The sequence below is a fragment of the Odocoileus virginianus genome, chromosome 34 (genome assembly GCF_023699985.2).
Source record: "Odocoileus virginianus isolate 20LAN1187 ecotype Illinois chromosome 34, Ovbor_1.2, whole genome shotgun sequence".
Lineage (NCBI taxonomy): Eukaryota > Metazoa > Chordata > Mammalia > Artiodactyla > Cervidae > Odocoileus > Odocoileus virginianus.
Window position 1 is genome coordinate 5,013,617 of NC_069707.1, and position 21,867 is coordinate 5,035,483.

Consider the following 21,867-nt stretch of genomic DNA (forward strand, 5'->3'; position numbering starts at 1 on the left):
CTCCCTTGGCTCCTTTGCCTTCCAGGACTGTTTATGTCTTTAAAGAGCGGCTGTGATCTGGCCTTGTTATGGCCTATCTTCTACCCTTTTCATGTCCACCATCAGTTTTTCCAGTGAATAATTTAATATCTGTTCTTGGGGTTTCTTGGTTGTTAAAACCAGTTGATATATAGAGAAAATGAGCAATAAGATTTATGTAATACTCAACTTTAAGCAGAATTCACCTACAAAATCATTCAGTCTTCCTAAACTATCTGAATTGAATTTGTTTGCATAAATCTAATTCCACCAAAGGCTTCTAAACTGTGAACTAATTACATGATCTAATTTTGGAACTTTTCCAAAGTTAATCCCTGAATTAGTTATCTTTTGCTTTTCTTTTATGTGTCATCTTGCTTTTTCATATCTCATTAGGTATCAAAACCAAAAGAGACACAGTGGAAGGTATTTATATACTATTAAGTCTCAAGATAATGGAAAATATTTTATCACAGTTAGATCTGCAGAAGTTAGATGGTTCCTGAACTAATGTTTTGGCAGAAGATAAAGGTACAACTAATTATAAACAGCAATATTTTAAAATATTAAGATATTTTTAAATATTTTAAACCATATTCCTTAGAAGAACAGCTATTTGGCTGAATTTGATTTTCATTTTTGATTGACTTGAACCTTGGTGTGCATGGATGTCTGTGTGTCTCGATGAAATGAATGTGTGGATGTGCAGTGAGGTGTGGTTGGAGAGACCTTTGGATATTAGATCAGAAAGCAGATTGTCCAACAGGAGAGAAATTGCCTATTATCTCTGAACCTCAGTTTTCTCACCTAAAATTAAGGCTAAAAAGTCTTGTGTAAGCTGGGCTTCCCTGGTGGCTCAGATAGTAAAGAATCTGCCTGCAATGCAGGACATCCGGGTTCGATCCCTGGGTCGGGAAGATCCCCTGGAGAAGGGAATGACTACTCACCCCAGTATTCTTGCCTGGAAAATCCCACGGACAGAGGAGCCTGGCGGGCAACAGTTCAAGGGGGTCGCAAAGAGTAGGACATGACTGAGTGACTAATACACTAATGCTTGTCCAAGTCCAACCCATTTCAAGGGCTTGTTACAGAAATCAAAGGAGATGGTATGTGTGCAACTTTATTAATTACATATATAGGCTCCTAACAACACATAGTGGGGAGTGACATAATTATACCAACACCTCAGTGTAAGACTTGGGATAACATTTAACTTCACTGAGTCTTATTTCTTCAGATATGAGAGTTGATTATAACAAATGCATGCGGTGTAACACTGCAGACAGATACATTAGTTACAACTCCTTTGGTTTTTTAAGAAACATAAACTCAACTGGAAATAGTTTAAAGGGAAAAAAAAGTTTACTGACACTCTCAAATAACACAGATTCCCTCTGTCCATGTAATTATCTAGGCAAGAATGAGCAAGTGGGTTGCCATTTCCTACTCCAGGGGATCTTCGTGCCCAGGGATTGAACCTGCATCTCCTGTGTCTCCTGCATTGAAGGTGAATTTTTTTTTTTTAACTTGCTGAGCTATTGGGGAAATCCCAGATGAAAAGAAGCAACCGAGCCTCACAGACCCCTGGAGCCAGAAATCGGAATGCTAACAAGACTTCCTCCCTCTCTTCTCACTGAATATTGTCTTTCTTTCTTCAGACAGACTTCGTGCATGTGGTTGTACACACTGCTACCGGCAACTCCTGCGTCCCACATCTCACAATTTTGCTACGAGAAGAAAAGAAAGAAAAAAAAAACCACTTGACTAAAATTGCCCACCTCCTCGCCCCCAGCCTGATACCCGTTGGAAAGTCCCAGGGAAAGCCGACGTGGACTCAGGTGGGGTGAGGGGCCCCGGGTGGGGGCGCATCCTTTATCATCCAGTCCCCGCTGGAAGCAGAAGGCTGCAGTGAGAAAGAAACAGTCTCCCCCAGGAAGACAGGGGGGTCCCCAGAAATGAGGAGGGCTCGGAAGCAGTCAGAGCGATACGTGCTCACACCAAAGCGAAGGGGGTCATTGTTCTTCTTGCTTCACTCCCCGGCAAGGAGGACTGAAGGCTAACGGGGAAGCTCGTGGTCAAACCCACGTGTGGCCGACGTGGGGAACACAGTCCAGAACAGGTTGAAAGGCGTCTCTGCGTTGAAAGTGCTTGGCAATAAAAGGTAAACCAAGTTATTCTGGCGCCAGAACCTAAACTATTCCAGTTTATAGTCTTAACACAAGTACTACAGGACCAAGGATCAAAACCAGTTTGTATTTTGTTAGGAAACAGCACTATTTCAGTTTCTTTGCTTTTTTCCCTCACAAGGTTTTATTCATCTCCTGTTAAATCATGCATATGATTTACTTGGGGCTATGACTGAAATTTTTTCAATTAGAAAAATGTAAATTACAGATACATTATTTACAATGCATACATGGTCAACTGTGTTTTAGAGAATCACCTGAGGAAACAGTAGCAGGATAAAACCACACAAAGATAGGTTCTTTGACATCACACTGGTTTAAATGACCCTCCTGTTCCTTTTGGGTCTGTTGGTAGAGCTTTTCCATTCCTGAGCGCTTTTTCTCTGGTGACTCTTGTCTGCCGTGGGAACTGTTCTGATGGGCAGTCGCCCGTTGCATGGGGTTTATCTGTGGCCCCATGATGGGGAACTTCCACCCCATACTCACTTACTGGGTGTGTCAGCTGGACCCAGCTCCTCTGTGTTGGCGCCTGTGGGTACTGTTCATCTGGGCCATGTGTCTGTTTATTCCCCACCACCTGTCCCAGGCTGTGTCCACCACATCCTTGAAGACTGGAGAAAACGTCACACTCCAGGGCCTTTGTCCCTCTCGGCAGAGACTGGATGGAGCACTTCCTGCCCATGGTCGCAATGGGAGAGCCAGAGGGCAGCGCTGAAAATAATATTCCGGGGTGAGGGCCAAGGTCACGGCCGGCGAGGGTGTCCAAACCACGTCATAAATTAAAGTAGGTGTTGGAAATCTGGGGCCGCATTAACACAGCCAGAACGCGGAGCCACAGAGCCGCCAGGAGCAGAGGAAGGGAGGGAGGCAGTGGGTCCCCCCAGATGTGGTGGGTCAGGGTCTGCTTGCTCAGTTAGTGGGGGCTCCACGTGCTCCCAGGGACCCCCAAGTTAATTCTAGTCTCTGATTTAGAGCTCTTCACAGGTGAGCGGGAAATTCCACTCTCCCCTTGTTTTTCTAATCCCAAACAAGCTGCGACCCAGGCAGAGTCAATTTCAGGTTTATTCATGTTGTTGTTGTTTAGTCATTAAGTCATGTCCTACTCTTTGTGACCCCTTGGACAGTAGCCTGCCAGGCTCCTCTGTCCTTGGGGATTCTCCAGGCAAGCATACCAGAGTGGATATGCATTTCCTCCTCGGGGCGGGGGGATCTTCTGGACCCAGGGATTGAACTCAAGTCTCCTGCATGTCGGAAGGCAGGTTCTTTCCCACTGCGCCAGCTGTTACCTTTATCCAAATAGGAATCAGCCCCCCTCATCGTGAAACCCCCTCCAGAGTGCCTTTGTGCAGAGGAGCTCCAGCAGCTAGGAAGCCCACACTGTGCCTTACGGATGAGGCTGCGTTTGCCTGCTCACTCCACGCCCGTGCGGAGGGGGGAGACGGCTGCTTTGTGACAGTTTCCACGCTTTATCTCACCATCCATACGCTTCCTCCGCTTCCCTGCACTTCCCGTGCGGACGTTTACATACATGCCTGACTGTCCCAAGATCCTAAAGGAAGTAGGAGCACATTACGACGGTCTAAATCAGAGTCCAAGCGCAGGGCCAGGCTGTTACACATTCAATCACATCCTAAAAACCAACCACAGGCCTTAAAAAAAGAAAGCTTCTCAAACCCCAAGAATAACCTAATTGCTTCTATGTTGCACTGAGTTATATAACTACATACTCTTCTCATGCAAAGGCAAAACTATGTTGGTCCCTGTTACTTAGACATTAAATTGCTTAGTTCCTTGGGGTCATGGGGCAGTTAGGGAGTTTGGGAAGGTCATGTACACACTACTATGTTTAAAATAGGTAACCAACAAGGACCTATTGTACAGCATAGGGAACTCTGCTCAATGTTATGTGGCAGGCTGGATGGGAGGGGAGTTTGGATACAAGGATATGGATGACAGAGTCCCTTTGCAGTCCCCGGGACTATGGCAAATAAAATAACATCATAAATAAAAAGTTTGGAAAAAGTCAAACTGCTTAATTCTTTCAGAAACATTTCTGACCAAAAAAAAAAGAATCCAACAATAGAGCTATCCGGAGGTTTGCAGGCATTAGCAATTCCGGTCGTTTGGTGATTGAATTATTCCTGGTCTGTTATTCTGCTTTGAAATGCTGATGCCTCCCCTTCTCCTCTCTCTCTCTCTCTGTTTCTCCCTCCTTTCCTCTCACTGCCAGAGGGAAAGGAAGGAGGGGGGAGCCCACCTCCCTCGCCGCCTGAGCTGAGTAATTGGACAGAGACCCACTTCGGCGGCAGGAAATGGAACCGATCCAGGTGACCCATGAATAATCCCTAGTAGACTGCAACTTTCATTCTCGGGGTTTCCTGATGGGAATATAACAAAGTTCTGGACTCTGGAGGACAAGAAAACAAGAAAAAGCCCTTTCTACTTAAAAAAAAAAAAGACTTCTTTATTCACAACCTCACTGCCCATGGAGTGAAATTGATCACTTTTGTAAAACATTTCATTTTCTGGCAGGGAAATTCAAACCTGGCTGAGGGTTATAGCCCTTTCTTTGTGTCCAAGGATTTCCATGTGCGATTTCTCTTAACGGTAATTCTCTTTCTATCAAAATTTGAGTGTATCACAAAACATTCTCGAAAGCACAGGATTCCTTTCTATCTAGTGGCCGTAAGAGGAGTAACTCTGACACATGCCTTCTTTTAGATGATAACTAGCTCTCTGTGAACAAAATAACCATGATGAGGGAACAGCCTTGCCCCTCCCAGGCCTGTCGCCTGGGGGAGAGACTCCGAGGTGATGGAGAGGTAAAAAATCACAGCCCCCGACGCAGGGGAGGCGAGCGGTCCCTTGGCCGCCGGCCACCCCGGCTTTCAGGGCTGTGGGACCACCGTCGCCATGGACACCCCAGCGCTCTCAGCGTGGTTCAAAGGCCGTGTTGTGTTGAATGGACACCCAGCTCAGGGTCCAGAACTGAGGAAACCGCAGAAACCTGGAGTAAGAGCAATAGCAACACCTCTGTAAGCGCAGGACCTTGGGGTTGATCGTCTCTGTGCTTTTAACAGGGTCTGCACAAAGCTGGTTCTCAAGGAAAACTTGCTACAAGGAAAGTACCTGTTTCGTGTCTCCAGGACAGCTCTGTGGCATAGAACGTTCTGTTGGATGGAGACGTTCTCTATCTGTATTGTCCTGGTGGCAACCACCTGGGGCTACTGAGCCCTTGAAGTGCGGCCAGTGGGGCTGAAGTGCTTCCGGGATGGTGCTAGCGGGGAAGAACTTGCCTCCCAATGCAGGAGACACGGGAGCCCCTTGTTCAGTCCCTGCGTCGGGAAGAGCCCCTGGAGAAAGACGTGGCAAGCCACTCCAGTATTCTCGCCTGGAGAATCCCATGGACAGAGGCGCCTGGTGGGCTAAGTCGATGGGTCGCAAAGAGTTGGACACGCACGCTATGAAATTTTAGTACCACAGATGCACTGTTTACCTGACCACGCGCTGTATGCATATCTGTGCTTTTACGTAAAACCAGTGCAATTTCTTGCTTCCCAAGAACCAATTTTCATCACCTTGTAGGGAAAAGGGATGATGTCACCTTGGTCGAGAATATTCTAGAATGGACTAACTCTTCTTGGCAACAAAGAGGAGTGAAGTCAAAAAGGCATGCGCCAGCTCCAGTCAGACTTTAGTTTTAGTCCTGGCTCTGCCTCTTGGGCAAATGGTGTCCTAAGTCGCTTCAGTCGCATCTGACTCTTTGTCACCCCACGGACTGTAACCCGTCTGGCTCCTCTGTCCACGTGATTCTCCAGGCAAGAATACAGGAGTGGGTTGCCATTTCCTCCTCCAGGGGAACATCCCAACCCAGGGATCAAACCCGAATCTCCTGCATTGCCTGAGTGGATTCCTTACCACTAGCGCCACCTGGGAAGCTTCATCTGTAAGCCTCTGTCTTGCTCATCTGTAAAATGGGGATAAAACTATTTCATGAGGTGACAAGGATTCAGTAAGAGCTTGTGACATGCATTAGGTGCTCTCCAGATGTTGGCTGGTTTCATCACATTCTTTCCGGCATTGCAGCCAATCTTCCAACCTCTTGTTTATAGAGGTTACTATTTTGGATTCTCTTTTTTCCCCAATAGCCATTGAAAAATTAATATAGTTAATTTCCAACATTGTGTTAGCTTCAGGTGTATAGCCAAGTGGTTCAGTTATACACATGTGTGTGTGTGTGTGTGTGTGTGTGTGTAAAGTGACATGAAAGTCGCTCAGTTGTGTCCAACTCTTTGCACCCCCACGGACTACACAGCCCATAGAATTCTCCAGGCCAGAATACTGGAGTGGGTAGCCTTTCCCTTCTCCAGGGGATCTTCCCAACCCAGGGATTGAACCCAGGTCTCCCACATTGCACACAGATTGCTTACCAGCTGAGCCACAAGGGAAGCCCATGTGTGTGTGTGTATTACACATATATATTCTTTTTCAGATTCTTTTCCATTATAGTTATTATAAGACATTAGATATAAGTCCCTGGGCTATCCAGTAAGTCCTTTTGTTCACCTATTTTATATAGAGTAGTGTATATATACGTTAGGGCTTCCCTGGTGGCTCAGAGGGTAAAGAATCCACCTGTGATGCAGGAAACCCGGCTTCGATCCCTGGGTCAAGAAGATCCCCTGGAGAAGGAAATGGCAAGCCACTTCAGTATTCCTGCCTGGAGGATTCCATGGGCAGAGGAGCCTGGCAGGCTATGGAGTCACAAAGAGCCAAACACGCCTGAGCAGCTAACATATACACACACACATTTATACATTAATTCCAGACTCCTAGTTTATCCATTTTGGATTCTTTAAAAGGGGCTTTACAGGGTCTAGGAACAGCTCATTCTTTGTTCTTTCAGGGTGAAGGTTCCTAAGAATTCACTGCTCAGAGAGACATAGGGCGTCTTCCTCCTCCGGCTCAGGCCAAATCTTCCAAACACTTATTAAGGCCCTTCAGAGCTGACGAGACAAATCACAGGCAACATTTGCCTAATATAAAATATGCACAGTAACACTATCTTAATTAGATGTACATGTCTCTGAAGATATAAATAAATGCTTCCTTTTTGATATGTCTGATTTAATAGCCTAATAACAGGGGAATGTTGCTGAAATATAATTCAGGGGGTGAGGGAGAAATTAATAAACTCAAATATTTAAAGCTCAACAGCAATTAACAGCCCATTTAAAACGAATTTCCAATTTTAAATTGTATTTATCCTTATCCAACCAGGACTAAGCCCCCGGGTTCATCATTATTCATTTTCAAACCTAACAGGGTGCAGCGCCCTTTGCTTGTGAGGCAGATTCAGATTCCATTATCCGGGGGTAGCCGACCGTGAAGCCAGCCAGGACAGAGAGAAAGGCAGAGGCCCACCTGAGCGGCCACGGACACTGGGTTTCCCGCTTTCCCCTTCGCTGAGTTAGCTTCTCTCACTTCCTTGGGAATTTGGAATTCAATGTTCAGGCTGCGTGTTCAGCTGCACACGTTTGCACACACACAAATGATGTGGTTCCTCTTAAGGGTCCTCAGATCTCATGGAATGGTCCCCCAGGGCGCGCCGCTGAGTCCTGACCTCCTTCGTGGCATATGGTGGAAGCACGAAGGTGAGTGTCCAGGCATGGACACCGAGGACTCACCCTGGAGGGATCGTTCCTGCCGTGCCTCCATGAGCGGGGAGTGTGGTGGGCTCAGCGCCCCCTGCATTGTCCTTGCTGGGCCCTGCGTCTGATGGGACCGAGGCGGGGCAGGAGGTGGGGTGGGGCTGGAGGCAGGCTGTGCTGGTGGTGGGCTAGTCGCTGAGTCATGTCCGACTCTCTGTGACCCCACAGACTGTAGCCCGCCAGACTCCTCTGTCCATGGGATTCTTCAGGCAAGAATACTGGAGTGGGTTGCCATGTCCTTCTCCAGGGGATCTTCCCAACCCAGGGATCAAACCTGGGTCTCCTACATTGCAGGCAGACTCTTTAATGACTGAGCAACAAGGGAAGATCTACAAGCATGTGCTGGCTCTTCCTAAAAGGTGCTCCACCCAGCTGGGGCTGCTGGAAGCGCACAGGAGTGGATGGAGACAAGTAAGTCAAGGTCGTTCCCTTAAGGATAAATTCAGTTCAGTTCAGTCGCTCAGTCGTGTCCGACTCTTTGTGACCCCATGAACTGCTGCATGCCAGGCCTCCCTGTTCATCACCAACTCCTGGAGTTTACCCAAATTCATGTCCATCGAGTCAGTGGTGCCATCCAACCATCTCATCCTCTGTCGTCCCCTTGTCCTCCTGCCCTCAATCTTTCCCAGCATCAGGGTCTTTTCCAATGAGTCAGCTCTTTGCATCAGGTGGCCAAAGTATTGGAGTTTCAGCTTCAGCATCAATCCTTCCAATGAACACCCAGGACTGATTAAGGATAAATTATTATGTATTAACCCAGTGAAGGGGCACGTGGGAAGAAAGGCAAACAGCAGCATGCAGTCTTCTGTGCTTGCAGGGGGGCCAGACGAGGAGACACACCTTGTTGCAAGGGCTGAGCCTTCTGCAGAGGAGTGGGCATCACAGGCCAGTCCCTCTTGGGCTACTTTGTCAGGCCCAACAAACCTGTGGACCCCTTCTCTGAGGAGCCCTCACTTCCCCAAGGGGTCCCCAGTAGCCAGGCTTACACTGCGTGATTCTGCCCAATGGTCCAAGCCACGGGTCTCTCCCACTCAGCTTCTCTCTCCCAGAATTTGAAACTGGCACTAGTGGTGCCAACTTTCTGCTGCTTACTAGGACTGAAGAGAGGCAAATCAGGAAGCTGGAATGGATGCTGTTCAGTTGGGTGGCCACCATTACCTGACCTGGGGCAAGGAGAGCTGGTTTATAGGCAGAGAAATGAAGAGGACGGGAAAAAGCAAGTGATCGAGTGACTGTCTGGGATCTGAAGGTTTATCAGCATTTTCTCTTGGTCTTTGCAAGACCTAACTATTCTTCTGGCCCTTGTTGTTGTTGTTGTTGCCCAGTCACTAAGTCTTTGTGATCCCGTGGACTGCAGCACGCCAGGCTTCCCTGTCCTTCATCATCTCCTGGAGTTTGCTCAACCTCATGTCCATTGAGTTGTGATGCTATCCAAGCATCTCACTCTCTGTCTCCCTCTTCTCCTCCTGCCCTCAGTTTTTCCCAGCATCAGGGTCTTTTCTGACCCTCCTTGGGCACCATTTATCTAAAGAAGAAACTCCTCCTTATTTTATACTGAAACACACATAGGTCAAGATCTATCTACCAATAAAACACGTTAACTAGTCCCAGTGACCTAGGAGAGATGTGGACCTCACTGGAAAGGAAAAAGTGACAGTCACTCAGTCGTGTCCAACTCTTTGTGATCCCAGGGACTAACTGTACAGTCCATGGGATTCTCCAGGCCAGAATACTGGAGTGGGTAGCTTTTCCCTTCTCCAGGGGCTCTTCCCAACCCAGGGATTAAACCCAGATCTCCTTCATTGCAGGCAGATTCGTTACCAGCTGAACCACCAAGGAAGCCCACAGGCAACTCCCAAATGTTGGAAACAGCAGAGGACCAAAGATGAGTAAGTCAAGCAACCCAAGACAACTCTACCACGTGGGACGTTTCTCCACCTGGAAGCTGTGGGAAAGGGAGGGAACAGGGTGAGGAGTACAAGGTGGACAGGACTGGGCTGCCAGGAGCACTTGGGAGCACCTTCTAGAATCAAAGAATTGATGCTTTTGAACTGTGGTGTTGGAGAAGACTCTTGAGAGTCCCTTGGACTGCAAGGAGATCCAACCAGTCCATCCTGAAGGAAATCAGTCTTGAATATTCATTGGAAGGATTGATGCTGAAGCTGAAGCTCCAGTACTTTGGCCACCTGATGGGGAGAGCTAACTCACTGGAAAGGACGCTGATGCTGAGAAAGATTGAGGGCAGGAGGAGAAGGCAGGACAGAGGATGAGATGGTTGGATGGCATCACTGACTCAATGGATAAAAGTTTGAGCAAACTCTAGGAGATGGTGAAGGACAGGAAGCCTGGCATGCTGTAGTCCATGGGGTCACAAAGAGTCGGACACTACTGAGTGACTAAATAAAAACAGTGTGGAATCTTCCCAGACCAGGGATTGAACCCATGTCCCCTAGATTGGCAGGAGAATTTTGATCCACTTCGTCACCAGGGATTTCCTGTTCGATCATTCTTAGTGTTTGTTAATTTTCTTTTAATTACAGTTTCTCTTGCTACCTAGGGCCTAGAGCCTAGTTTATTTCTAGGGGAGGATTTTATGCCTGTGGGTTGGGCTTCTCAGGGGGGAAAGGCTTCTCAATGGGGGTTTGAGCCCAAAGAATAAGATGTTCCAAAGGATGGCTAGGCCAGTCAGACCACAGGTCTCGTTTGTTCCATCTTAACACTGAAGCCAGAGGCACAGCAGTTCCTTCAAGGGGCCTGGGGGAGACGAGGAAGGTGATGCTGGGGCTGGCTTCGAGGGTCCGCGATGAGCAGGACCCACTGCTGTTCCAGGCGGGAGGTGGGTGATATGCCATCTGCGGTGGTCCAGAGGTAAGCTAGTAGATTATAAGAAGCAGGTGGACTGGGGAATCCAGGAAAGGTGTAGTCAATATTTCAAATTAGTTAAGCTTCAGTTTTTTTCTGAGCAACCTTAAGTGAGAAATGGGTATCTGACAGTTCCTGGGGTAGCTCAGAGAATTGACATTTGTGCATGGTCAGTCTCTCAGTCGTGTCCAACTCTTGGCGACCTCACAGACTGTAGCTTACCAGGGTCTTCTGTCCATAGGACTCTCCAGGCAAGAATAGTGGAGCAGGTGGCCATTTCCTCCTCCAGGGGATCTTCCAGATCCAGGGATCAAACCCATGTCTCTTGTGTCTCCTACATTGGCAGGTAGGTTCTTTACCCCTGAGCCACCTAGGAAGGCCAGAGAATTAACACAACAGCCCAACAACCCACTCCAGTTGCCCACATGGAGTCCAGCATGGGTGGTATCATTGAACTGCAGTTTTCTGATATTTGTCATTGCTGTTCCTGCTCCAATGACATCCAGACTTGCTCCACGGTCAAGTTTCAGGTTCCCCAAGGAGAATCTGGCCCCAGCAAAGTGTGAGAGCAACCAGCCATGGTGTAAGCATGAGCTGGGGTCTGGGACAGGTGGGCAGCCGGTGGCCAAAGTATGCAGGGCCAGGGTGGGTTGGGTGGAGCCTGGGAGCGGGAGCAAAGAAGCCTTGGGGGCGTCTGGTATGGAGCAGCAGATCACAAATCGCTTTGTCTCAGGACCTCTTCACACTCAAAAAAGTTGCTGAGAATCCCAGAGAGACACAGGTGGGTTATGATATCTATCAACATTGACCTTGTTAGAAATTAGACCCCGGAAGTTTTTCAGACACAAGGACACAAGCACCTGGGCCATTAGAGTGAAGATGTTGCTACACCTCAGGCAGCCTCTGGAAGCCTCAACTGTCTGCTCCTGAGAGTAAAAAGGAAGAAGATCAGTGACATACTAATTGTTGTTGTTCACTCACCAAGTCATGTCCGACTCTTTGCGACCCCACAGACTGCAGCACGCCAGGCCTCCCTGCCCATCACCATCTCCTGAAGCTTGCTCAAACTCATGTCCATTGAGTCGGTGATGCCATCCAACCATCTCATCTTCTGTCGTCACCTTCTCCTCCTGCCTTCACTCTTTCCCAGCATCAGGATCTTTTCCAATGAGTTGTCTCTTGGCATCAAGTGGCCAAAGAATTGGAGCTTCAGCTTCAGAATCAGTCCTTCTAATGCATTTTCAGCATTGATTTCCTTTAGGATTGACTGATTTGATCTTCTTGCAGTGTGCGGGACTCTCAAGAATCTTCTCCAGCACCACAGTTCAAAAGCATAAATTCACTGGCACTCAGCCTTCTTCATGGTCTAACATTCACATCTGTACATGACTACTGGAAAAACCATAGCTTTGATTATATGAACCTTAGTCAGCAAAGTGATGTCTTTCCCCTTCATGGATCACAGCCTTGTCATGGCAAAGGGGCTTGCATAACTCATTGAAGCCACAGGCCATGTCATGCAGGGCTATCCAAGACGGAAGGGTCACAGTGGGGAGTTCTGAAAAATGGTGGTCCGCTGAAGAAAGGAACGGCAAACCCCTCCAGTATTCTTGCCGAGAGAGCCCCATGAACATGAACAGTATGAAAAGACATGCCAGTGTTCTTATGAAATTAGCCCTGACCTCAGGGATGTTCCAAAAGGGCCTGGAGTCTTAGCCAGGTCTATGCTGGGGGAGCAGCTCGTCTAGTGATTCAGAACATGGGCCCAGAGCTGGGCGGCTTAAGTTTGGATCTTACTCTGCCAAGGCTGATTCGTCAAGTTCCTTACCCCTCGGGGCTCCATGTCCTGCTCTGAAGATGGGAAGCGCAGCACCTTGCCCCCGCCCAGCACACGGGGTTAAACTTTGCGGCTCTGATGGGCCAGCCAGCCAGCCCCGATCTGAGGACTGGCCTCGGGAAGTCTGCTCCGTGAGCAGTTCTGGCCCTGGACTCCCCCCACTCCCCCAACCCCTAGGAAGGGGCTGGCACCACCTCCACCCCGGCTGGGTGTGTCCTGGGGCCTCAGTGGTCCTCATCCTCAGGAGCCGGTGAGATCGACAGCCCGTGGAGCTGAGACGAGGTCAGATATCCCGGCAAAGACAATTCTCAAGAAGTATCTTTCTTATGGTTCCCGAGTCTTGTGTTGCTCAGACACATCCTTCTCCATGTCAATCAATAAAATATGCTGCTGCTACTGCTGCTAAGTTGCTTCAGTCGTGTCCAACTCTGTGCGACCCCATAGATGGCAGTCCACCAGGCTCCGCCGTCCCTGGGATTCTCCAGGCAAGAGCACTATATGAAATTGGACCAATTTTTGACTATACTATATGTAGCGATTACAGGCTTTCAAGGCTGAAAACGATAGAAGTTCTGCCAGATGCCTCCCGCCTCCAGAGGGCTTCTCGGACCCTCAGCTCAATCAGAGCCCAGGCTTGGGGACCGTGTCTGCCCCGGGCTGTGCCTGTATCACCTGCATGCCCCCCAGACCTGCTTCTCCCTGAGACCTGCCTGCCCCGGCTGGCACCTCCAGCTTCCTTCCAGCGAGAGTCTGGCGCCCAGACCACCCAGCAGGGTGACCCTGGGAGGGCGATGCAGGCCAGGCCAGGGGACGGGTCCAGGGCAAGGAGGGGGCTGGGAGGTGGTGCTGGGCACACACCTGTGCAAGCGGCGCGAAGGCCCCGGCGTGGGCTCCTGGACGGACCTTGGGCACTGCCTGGCGCTGTGACCATGCCATCCTTACTTTTAGAATAACTGCTGAGACCTGAGAAGCAAAGGGAAGACCGCGTTTCCCTAGTGCTTGTGAGTCAGGGGCAATCCATCCCGTTTTGGCTGCAAACCACACGGGATCTGCCGCCTGAGGTCCAGAGACACCCCAGCCCGGCTCTGGCTCCCTCCCAACCCCGCCGCACGCCTGCTCCCACCCATGACCTCTGGCTCCCCCCCTTCAACAGGGAAGCTTTCAGTTTGGGGCCATGCTTCCTCCTCATCAATGTTTATTGAGCAGAAGCAGCGACTTCAACCCTGAGATGCCCACGGAGCACCCCCGGTTTCACTTCCCTGCCCTGCCTCCCCGGCCCGTTCTTTGTCAGCAGGGTTACATTTCCAGTTTTCCCCACGGAGCCCTGGGTGCCCTGCTTATGGTTTTAAGAGGGTAGAGTTGACAGAGGTGTAGAGACCATCTCTTTCCACCAAGTTTACAGATGAGGAGACAGGTTGGAGCAGTTAAGGATTTACTCGAGAGTGTGCAGATAACAAGGAAGGCATTTCCGAGCCCATGACCACCCGACTGGACGTGGGGACAAAGGTCCCAAGTTCCAAGACTCTCCTCTCTCTCCCCACATGCCTATGGTCCAGCTGTGGCCTGCCGGGCAGGTAGAAAGCATCCATCTCTGGTTTGTGAAATGCTCTGTGACCCCAGAGAGAAAGCTGTGTTGCGCTCAGTCATGTCCGACTCTTGGCGAACCGTATGGACTGTGGCCCGCCAGGCTCCTGTGTCCATGGGATTCTCCAGGCAAGAATACTGAAGTGGGTTGCCATTCCCTTCTCCACCGGAGAGAAAAAGCCTTACCTAAATGAACAAGGAAAGAAATGCATTTGGAAAAAACATGGACGGTATTTATACTCTTGTAACACAAGCTGGCTTCTCCCCCTCGTTCTCCGAAGTATTGTTCCTGTTAATACTCGCCAAAGGGTTCTCTGTGGCCTAAGACGTCAGCTGATAAGGGATCCCGGAGATTTGTATAATAATAAGGGACTCTTGAAGGCCCGAGAGTTCTCAAGACTCAAAGGAATGAAGTTATGAAAGTGGAAAATTAAATCCACTGCTGCTAGTTTCCACAGGGCCTTTCCCCAGCCTGTAACCATGCTGCTTGGTGAGTAGGGTCAGCAGGTTTTGGCCAAACCACCAGATTGCCTGTTGTGGGGCAGCTGGCAGGAAGGCGCACCCAGCAGCCAAGAGGCAGGGAACGGGAGCGCTGGAGCCCACAAGCGCTCTCACCACGTTACTCCTGTCACCTGCGACCAGAGAGGGCAAGTGGTTTCCTTTAGGTCACACAGCTCGTGAGTGGCAGCGCAGTTTGCAGGAACTCCCGGGGGCTCAGCCCAGTGTTCTTTCCTCTAATGGACTCTGCTCCTCTGACCCTCCTGCTGCTGGCAGACAGCTCCAGACGAGCCATGACCTTGGGTCTCAATGTTGTCAGCTCACGAGTCAGTCCTGCGGGGAGGTGGGCTTCATCAGCCCTGTTCTGGGGCAGCCCCCCTGTGAGGGAAGGACCCAAGCCCCCATGTCTGCTCAGGTCACCCCCTGGTTCAAAAATTCTCCAGGGCCAGCCCTGTCCTCTCAAGCTTCTCATCCTGGATTCTGCATCGGCGCTGGGCATCCCGAAGCACTGATTTTAGACTTGCAAGGGGAAAAAATGATGTCATTCACTTTTATGTTCATTGTGAAAAGAAGCCGAGCTTCCTTGACTTTGTAGGATAATACAAGAATTCTGGCTCTTTCAGGATGTTGCTTCCAATGTGGTGGACTGAGTTAACTTCCCTCTGATTCTGGGGCTCTTTTAGAAGTTCAAGGCACACAGAGGCAGGAGTCAACCTTAGCCCATGCTGCTGGTGAGAGCCTTCCTGATTGGACCCCTGCCTGCTCATGTGACTGGCCTCCCGGGACCCCACGTTGCGGTTACACCGAGTCACCTGGTCCTCCCCAGACACCCTGTGTCTCTTGTCCCCCAATCGCTTGCTCACGTGGGGCCCTGAGCTCAGGGCATCTCAAGCTGGGCACTCTTTTTAAATAAATAATTAATTAATTTTTGGCTGCGATGGCATCACCAACTCAATGGACATGAGTTTGAGCAAAGCTCCAGGAGTTGGTGATGGACAGGGAGGCCTGGCGTGCTGCAGTCCATGGGTTGCAAAGAGTTAGACACGACTGAACTGAACTGAACTGCACTGGGCCTTCATTTCCGCATCCAGGCTTTCTCTAGTTGCAGCAAGCAGAAGCTGCTCTCTAGCTATGGTGCCCCGGCTACTCCTTGCGGTGGCTTCTGTTGCAGACCACAGGCTCTAGGCGCATGGGCTTTAGTAGCTGGGCACACAGGTTCTAGGGCGTGGGCTCAGAGTTGTGGCTCACAGGCTTAGTTGCTTTGTGGCAGATGGAATCTGCCCAGGTCAGGGATGAAACCTGTGTCAGCCTTGGCAGATGGATTCTTTACCGCTGCACCTCGAGGGGGGTCCAGGCGGGGCACTCTGGATGTTTGGGCCTGGATGACTCTTTGTTGCAGCATGATTCTCTGCATTGCAGCAGCATCCAAAGCTGGCCTCCACCTGCCAGAGGAGCAGGACCAGACATCCTTCTTCTGCTGATTTCTGAGCCTTAGCAATTGGCACCCCCATTGGGTGCTGATTCCCTGGCAGTATAATTTTGTTTATCTCTTCTTAACCTCCATGATGACTGTAAACCCCTAGAGGTCAAGGATTATGGCTCCAAATCTATATTCTTCAATCCTCAACACAGCACAATATCTGATCCACAGAAGGGACAGAAGTGCTGAGTGAATGAGCGATCTGCCAGTCTAAGCTAGTGCCAAGGATGGTGATGAGACCTCTGAGAAGCAAGACAATTATCCTCTCACCTAAGATTACTGGGCAGCTCAGCCACTGACATCACCTCAGCACCGCCATGTCACTTGATGGCTGCTTGAAAAATAACTCTGCCAACAAACCCAGATTTCATCATTTGATCATAGTAATAGTAGTAACAATAGAGAAATGACAGTGGCTGGGTCATGAGTGTCTTTGCCAAGTTCTGCCAGATGTTTTCATTCCAATTGCTAATCCTCCTAGTATTTCTGTGAGCTTACGTCTTATTATTCCCAAGTTACTGGTGGGAAAACTGAGGCTCTGAGAGATTAATTAACAAATTCAGCATCTGGGCGGCTCTAGGATTAGATCCAAAGCAATTTGACTCCAGACCCTAATCATTGCCCTGTCTTTGGTTTTCCAAAGTTTTATTCTTATGGATGATTCTCAAGAAGTGGTTGTTTAAAATCTGAATGGCCTCAGGGTGACAGATGAGCAGGCTACCCATGCCCCGTTGCAATCTTTGTCACTTCTTATCACTGTGATGAACCTCTAATTCTATCAAAATATGGGAAAAATCATTTTGACGCTGCATTTGCATATCCAAGGACTGGAGGATGGTTCGTATAATCAAATTATGTGGAGTTGTAAAAAGGGAGCATCGTTTAAATAGCTTACAAAATTACTTTGAAGACGTACATTAAAATCTAAGGAATCCATCGCCTCCGAGATCTTTACAAAAGTGAAATGGTAATTGATTATGACAGCTTTGTCTCCATCACCAGCACTGTTCTCCATTTCTACTCCGTCACTATCTCAGCTCTAGCATCACTGTGACCTCGGCCCCTCTTCCGGCCCCACGCATGCCATGAGAAACAGCAGATGGAATTAATGTACGGCTGGCTTCCCCCCTCTCCCTATAGTTGATCAAAGGAGCAGTCTGGAAAACAAAAACAAAAACAGCACCCTGGAAGTTGCTGAAATTCTGATTTCTTTCAGCAGTTTTATAGATTTTATAACTTATCTTTTATTGATTCTGCAAGGTCTCTGGTTCTCAGCATCTGTTTGTGGCATCTGCAGAGAAAGATACATCCCATTTTTTATGCCACGGAACCAAATTTAAGAGACAGACAAACAAACAGGCCTTGATAGGAGGGGCCAGCAGCATGTTCCTCTTACAGTCCTGCTGTCCTCTTCCCCGGGGCCTTGCGCCCACAGGGCAGGGGGAAGAGAAGGTCCCTTCTCACCCACCAGGTTTGTCAGCTTCAGGACGGAGGTGTTGGAGTCCCAGTGATCAAGCTGACAGTAGGTGTCCCCCACCCCCAGCCCCGCCCCCAGATCGGAGACCTGAGGACGACTGGTTATGACCACAAGTTTTGGGGAGGCTCCTTCGTACCCATAAAAATCTCCTCTGCATCATTTACAATTTCTCAGACTTAAAAGAATTGTGCCTGGTCACCCAGACGCATGATTATATATCAGGGAACTTCATTATAATAATGACTACAGGTGCTCCAGCTTCTTTAAAACCTCAACTGTTAAATTCAGCCTCTTTGGTTCCATAACTGTTTGTAAGATTAATAGACTCCAAGGCATACCTGACTCGCACCAGAGAAAGAGAGAGAGATCTAATCTTACCCTCACAAAAGAGGCCCTGCCATCTGGAGACGGTGACTGTATCCCCGACACCAAGGTGCAGAGGGGCCTGGGGAGTCCACGGGTGCTCTCCTTTCGCAGAGTCTTGACTGGACCCCCGTGGAAAATAGACTTCATTGCTGAGCCGTGGGACAGAGCCAGAGCCGAATGAGGGGGTGGGGTGCTCAGCCTAGGCTAGGAGGCAGTACCCGCCAAGGACAGTGGGGTCCCAGCAAGGAAGGTGGTGGATGGACAAGGCTTCCGGTTTGGTGTCAGTGGAGCCTGGAGGGGAGAGATGCCTGCAGAGTTCCCAGCCCCCTTTCTGGGATCCCAGGATCTTCCACCAGGACCTTCAGAACGACCCCTCCTGTAGGACATGGGAGCCCGCTTTCCAGGCTGGTGAGGAGGGCAGGATAAGCCTTCCCAAGTCTCGGAGAGGGGATCACCGGGGTGAGCCCTGGAGGGTCAGGAAATGCCTCTCGGAGTTGACGGTCTCAGGAAATGACGGCCATGATGAGAGGACCAGAGAGGAAGCTGCTGTGATGGAGGAAGGCCAGAGGCAGGCTCCAGGGCTGCAGGCGCGCCTGGGCCGCGGGGCCGGGAGAAGGTCCCCTCCTCAGGTCGTGCCCTCCGGGGTCCACACTCCACGGGGTGCAGTCCCTGCAGCGCAGGCGGTCGTCGGAACAGAGCGGCCTGCCACTGAGGTGGGGCCTGACTAACGGAAGCCTCCCCGTGGAAACAGGAAGTGGAATTCTAATCGCGAGCCTGTCCACTGCAGCTCCCCTATGGGGCCTCTCCTCTCGGCTCCTGTAATGTTCCGGGCCCCTTGCAGCCTCACTAAAACGAGCAAGCGCACAGTGAGAGGCGACTGAACTGGAGAAGGGCTTTCCCTCCTGCTCTGGATGGGAGGACCCGCCATGGCTAACGGAGAGGTGTCTGGACGGACCGTTCATTCGTGGGGCTTGCGCTCCTCTCTGCTTTAAATAACTACCTTTAGCTGGACAGTCATGGCATCTACTTCTCCCTCAGCTCCGCAAAAACACCCAAAGCAGATTGCGGAGATCATTCTTTCCCCGGCCTCTGTTTCCTTAGCTGACCACCAGATGACCCTGGTGTGGAGAAGGAAGGTCAACTGTTAGTCGCTCAGTCATGTCTGACTGTTTGTGACTCCGTGGACTGTAGTCCACCAGGCTCCTCTATCCATGGGATTCTCCAGGCAAGAATACTGGAGTAGGTAGCCATTCTCTTCTCCAGGGGATCTTCCCGACCCAGGGATCAAACCCAGGTCTCCTGCACTGCGGATTCTTTACTATCTGAACCACCAGGGAAGCCCGAAGGAAAATCAGACCCATATTAATGTGGCCGTAATTGACACATAATTCAGTCCTTGGAAGAAAAGCTATAACAAACGTAGACAGAGTATTAAAAAGTAAAGACATTACTTTGCCAACAAAGGTCTGTATAGTCAAAACTATGGTCTTTTCCAGTAGTCATGTATGGATGTGAGAGTTGGACTATAAAGAAGTTGAGTGTCGAAGAACTGATGCTTTTGAACTGTGGTGTTGGAGAAGACTCTTGAGAGTCCCTTGAACTGCAAGGAGATCAAACCAGTCCATCCTAAAGGAGATGAGTCCTGAATATTCATTGGAAAGACTGATGCTGAAGCTGAAAATGCAATACTTTGGCCACTTGATGCGAACAACTGACTCATTGGAAAAGACCCTGATGCTGAGAAAGAATGAAGGCAGGAGGAGAAGGGGACGACAGAGGATGAGATGGTTGGATGGCATCACCAACTCCATGGACATGAGTTTGAGCAAGCTGTGGGAGTTGGTGATGGACAGGGAGGCCTGGCGTGCTGCAGTCCATGGGGTCACAAGGAGTCGGACACGACTGAGGGACTGAACTGAATTCACACATCTGCCCGCTAAAAGCTGGTGCCAAGGAGCAAAGCCACGTCATGAACTTGTAATCATCCTTGTTCTTTAGACTTGAACCTGCTTCTGTTCCTCTCCCGGTGACACTTTACCTGATGGATGTAAGGGGCTCTGTCCATACTAAGAGTTAGACCCTTCACATGAATTCCCACCCCACTCCACCCTCCAGGCATGTGAACCCTCCAGTTAATTCTTCCTTCTTATCATTTCCAGGGAAACAGAAGCAGGGCCTGACCACAGAGAATGCCCAGGATCAGTTTATTGACTTCCAAGGACTATTAACCTTCTGGAGAAGGAAAAAAAAAACAAAAACCTTTCTTGTATCTAGGACCTGCTGGGTGCTAATTTAATGTGGCAATGAGATAAAAGTCCACTCAGGCTGCTGTCAACCTCACTGGATCGGAATGCCGTCTACTTAGCATAGAAGTCAAACAATTCCCTGGCAATAGATTGCCTTCCACTTGTAGGTCTACTAAATAAATAGAAAAGTAATTAACAGTGGGCGATGGCAGATATATCAGAGGGGATTTCATTACAGCAGAAGAACAGAGGGAACCAGGAAGTCACTTTGTGTCCCAGCGTCGGATGGGGCTCTCATGTTCCGTCTCTTCGAGAAAAGAAATTTCAGAATTTCCTATCTTCAATTTAATCAACAGGGAAGAGAAAAATCTGAAGTGCCTGAAATTAGTCCCCAAATAAATAAGTCTCCTTATTGTTCCATTTAATTATTTAGGTCGTGGAACTTGTGGATGATTGTACCTTTTTTGTTGTATTTTTGCTTTTCTTCCTTCTTTTCTTTTTTTTGGGGGGAGGGGCTTGCCTATTAAATATCTGAATTTCAAAATGCTAATTGAGTGTCTCATTATTTTTACTCTTTCCTCCCTTTGGAAAATAAGTGGCATTATGTCACTTAGAACAGCAGGAAGAAATGAAATTTCATAGGAAGGAAATTTATGCTCAGTTGGAAAAAGAAAAGACGTTGAAGGCATTTATTTTTGACCAGCTTTTAAAAAACATATTGGCAAGTACTAAATTCAATTTTGCATGTCCAGAATGGTATAACATAATTTTAGCGTATTAATTAACAATAAAGTAGTGTTTTTGCCTCATACAAAGAAATAAAATAATTAACTTACTGAGGAAATGGGGTCATATGATTTTACTTTCTGAGGGTAATGAATGACATTGAACAACAGTAATGAGGTTTTGAAGAGCAACTCTGGCTACTGAGCCCTTTTGGAATTCTTTGTTAAATACCCGACAGCTAGCCAGTTTTCCCCCTCTCCAAACATTACCTGTCTCAACCCAGGCTAACCCACCTACACTTCAATGAGTCAAGCCTATGTTCCCCAGGAAGAATGCTGAGCAGCAGGGGGAGGTAAGTTTTTAGAATTCTCAAGGCTGACCTGAGTGTCTGAATGGTCCCTGAGTCAATAAACACTCAGGTGCTTTCTACTTGGCGGGGGGGGGGGGGGGGGGAATTCCAGCATTTTGTAGGTTCCCATATTTGGACATTTGAACTTGGAATATTTTGTCACGTTTTCACATAGCTTCATTCCCCAGGGGGGAAAAAACCTAGTCTTTCAAGTGGTTATTACAGAGCTAAGTGCATAAATATGCATGAGCGGTCATTATTACCACGAGATGGTACTTAAAAGGTTCGAGTGTCTCTTACTAAGATTTTTCAACTTGTTCGGTGACAATAAATCAAAGTCTCCAGTTTTTGGTTGCTGAACTTTGCCTTTGATGGTTCCTTCAAAGTTTTCAGGAAAATGGTTTCTGAGCCCTGAGTGGCACTCGACTGTCCAATCATTCATGCATTTGACAGATGTTTAAGGAGATCTTTAATTGTCAGTGTCGATGTTTCGTGCAGAAGGGCCACCTTTGGAGCATTGTAGTCAG

General features: G+C 48.9%; 1 long non-coding RNA gene across 6 annotated transcripts; it reads left to right on the forward strand.

The window, feature by feature from the left end:
* The first annotated feature begins 1,025 nt into the window (after nt 1-1,025).
* Nucleotides 1,026-20,815, forward strand: LOC110148278 (uncharacterized). Of its 6 annotated transcripts, none has more exons than XR_002317130.2 (6): nt 1,026-1,525; nt 1,677-2,934; nt 3,505-7,858; nt 8,084-8,326; nt 9,724-9,804; nt 20,179-20,815. It is a non-coding gene; the product is annotated as an uncharacterized lncRNA (long non-coding RNA). The 6 variants fall into 6 exon arrangements; XR_002317129.2 differs by having other exon boundaries at nt 1,028-1,525; nt 1,677-2,179; nt 2,791-7,858; XR_011485676.1 differs by having other exon boundaries at nt 1,028-1,525; nt 1,677-7,858.
* Nucleotides 20,816-21,867: the final 1,052 nt, after the last annotated feature.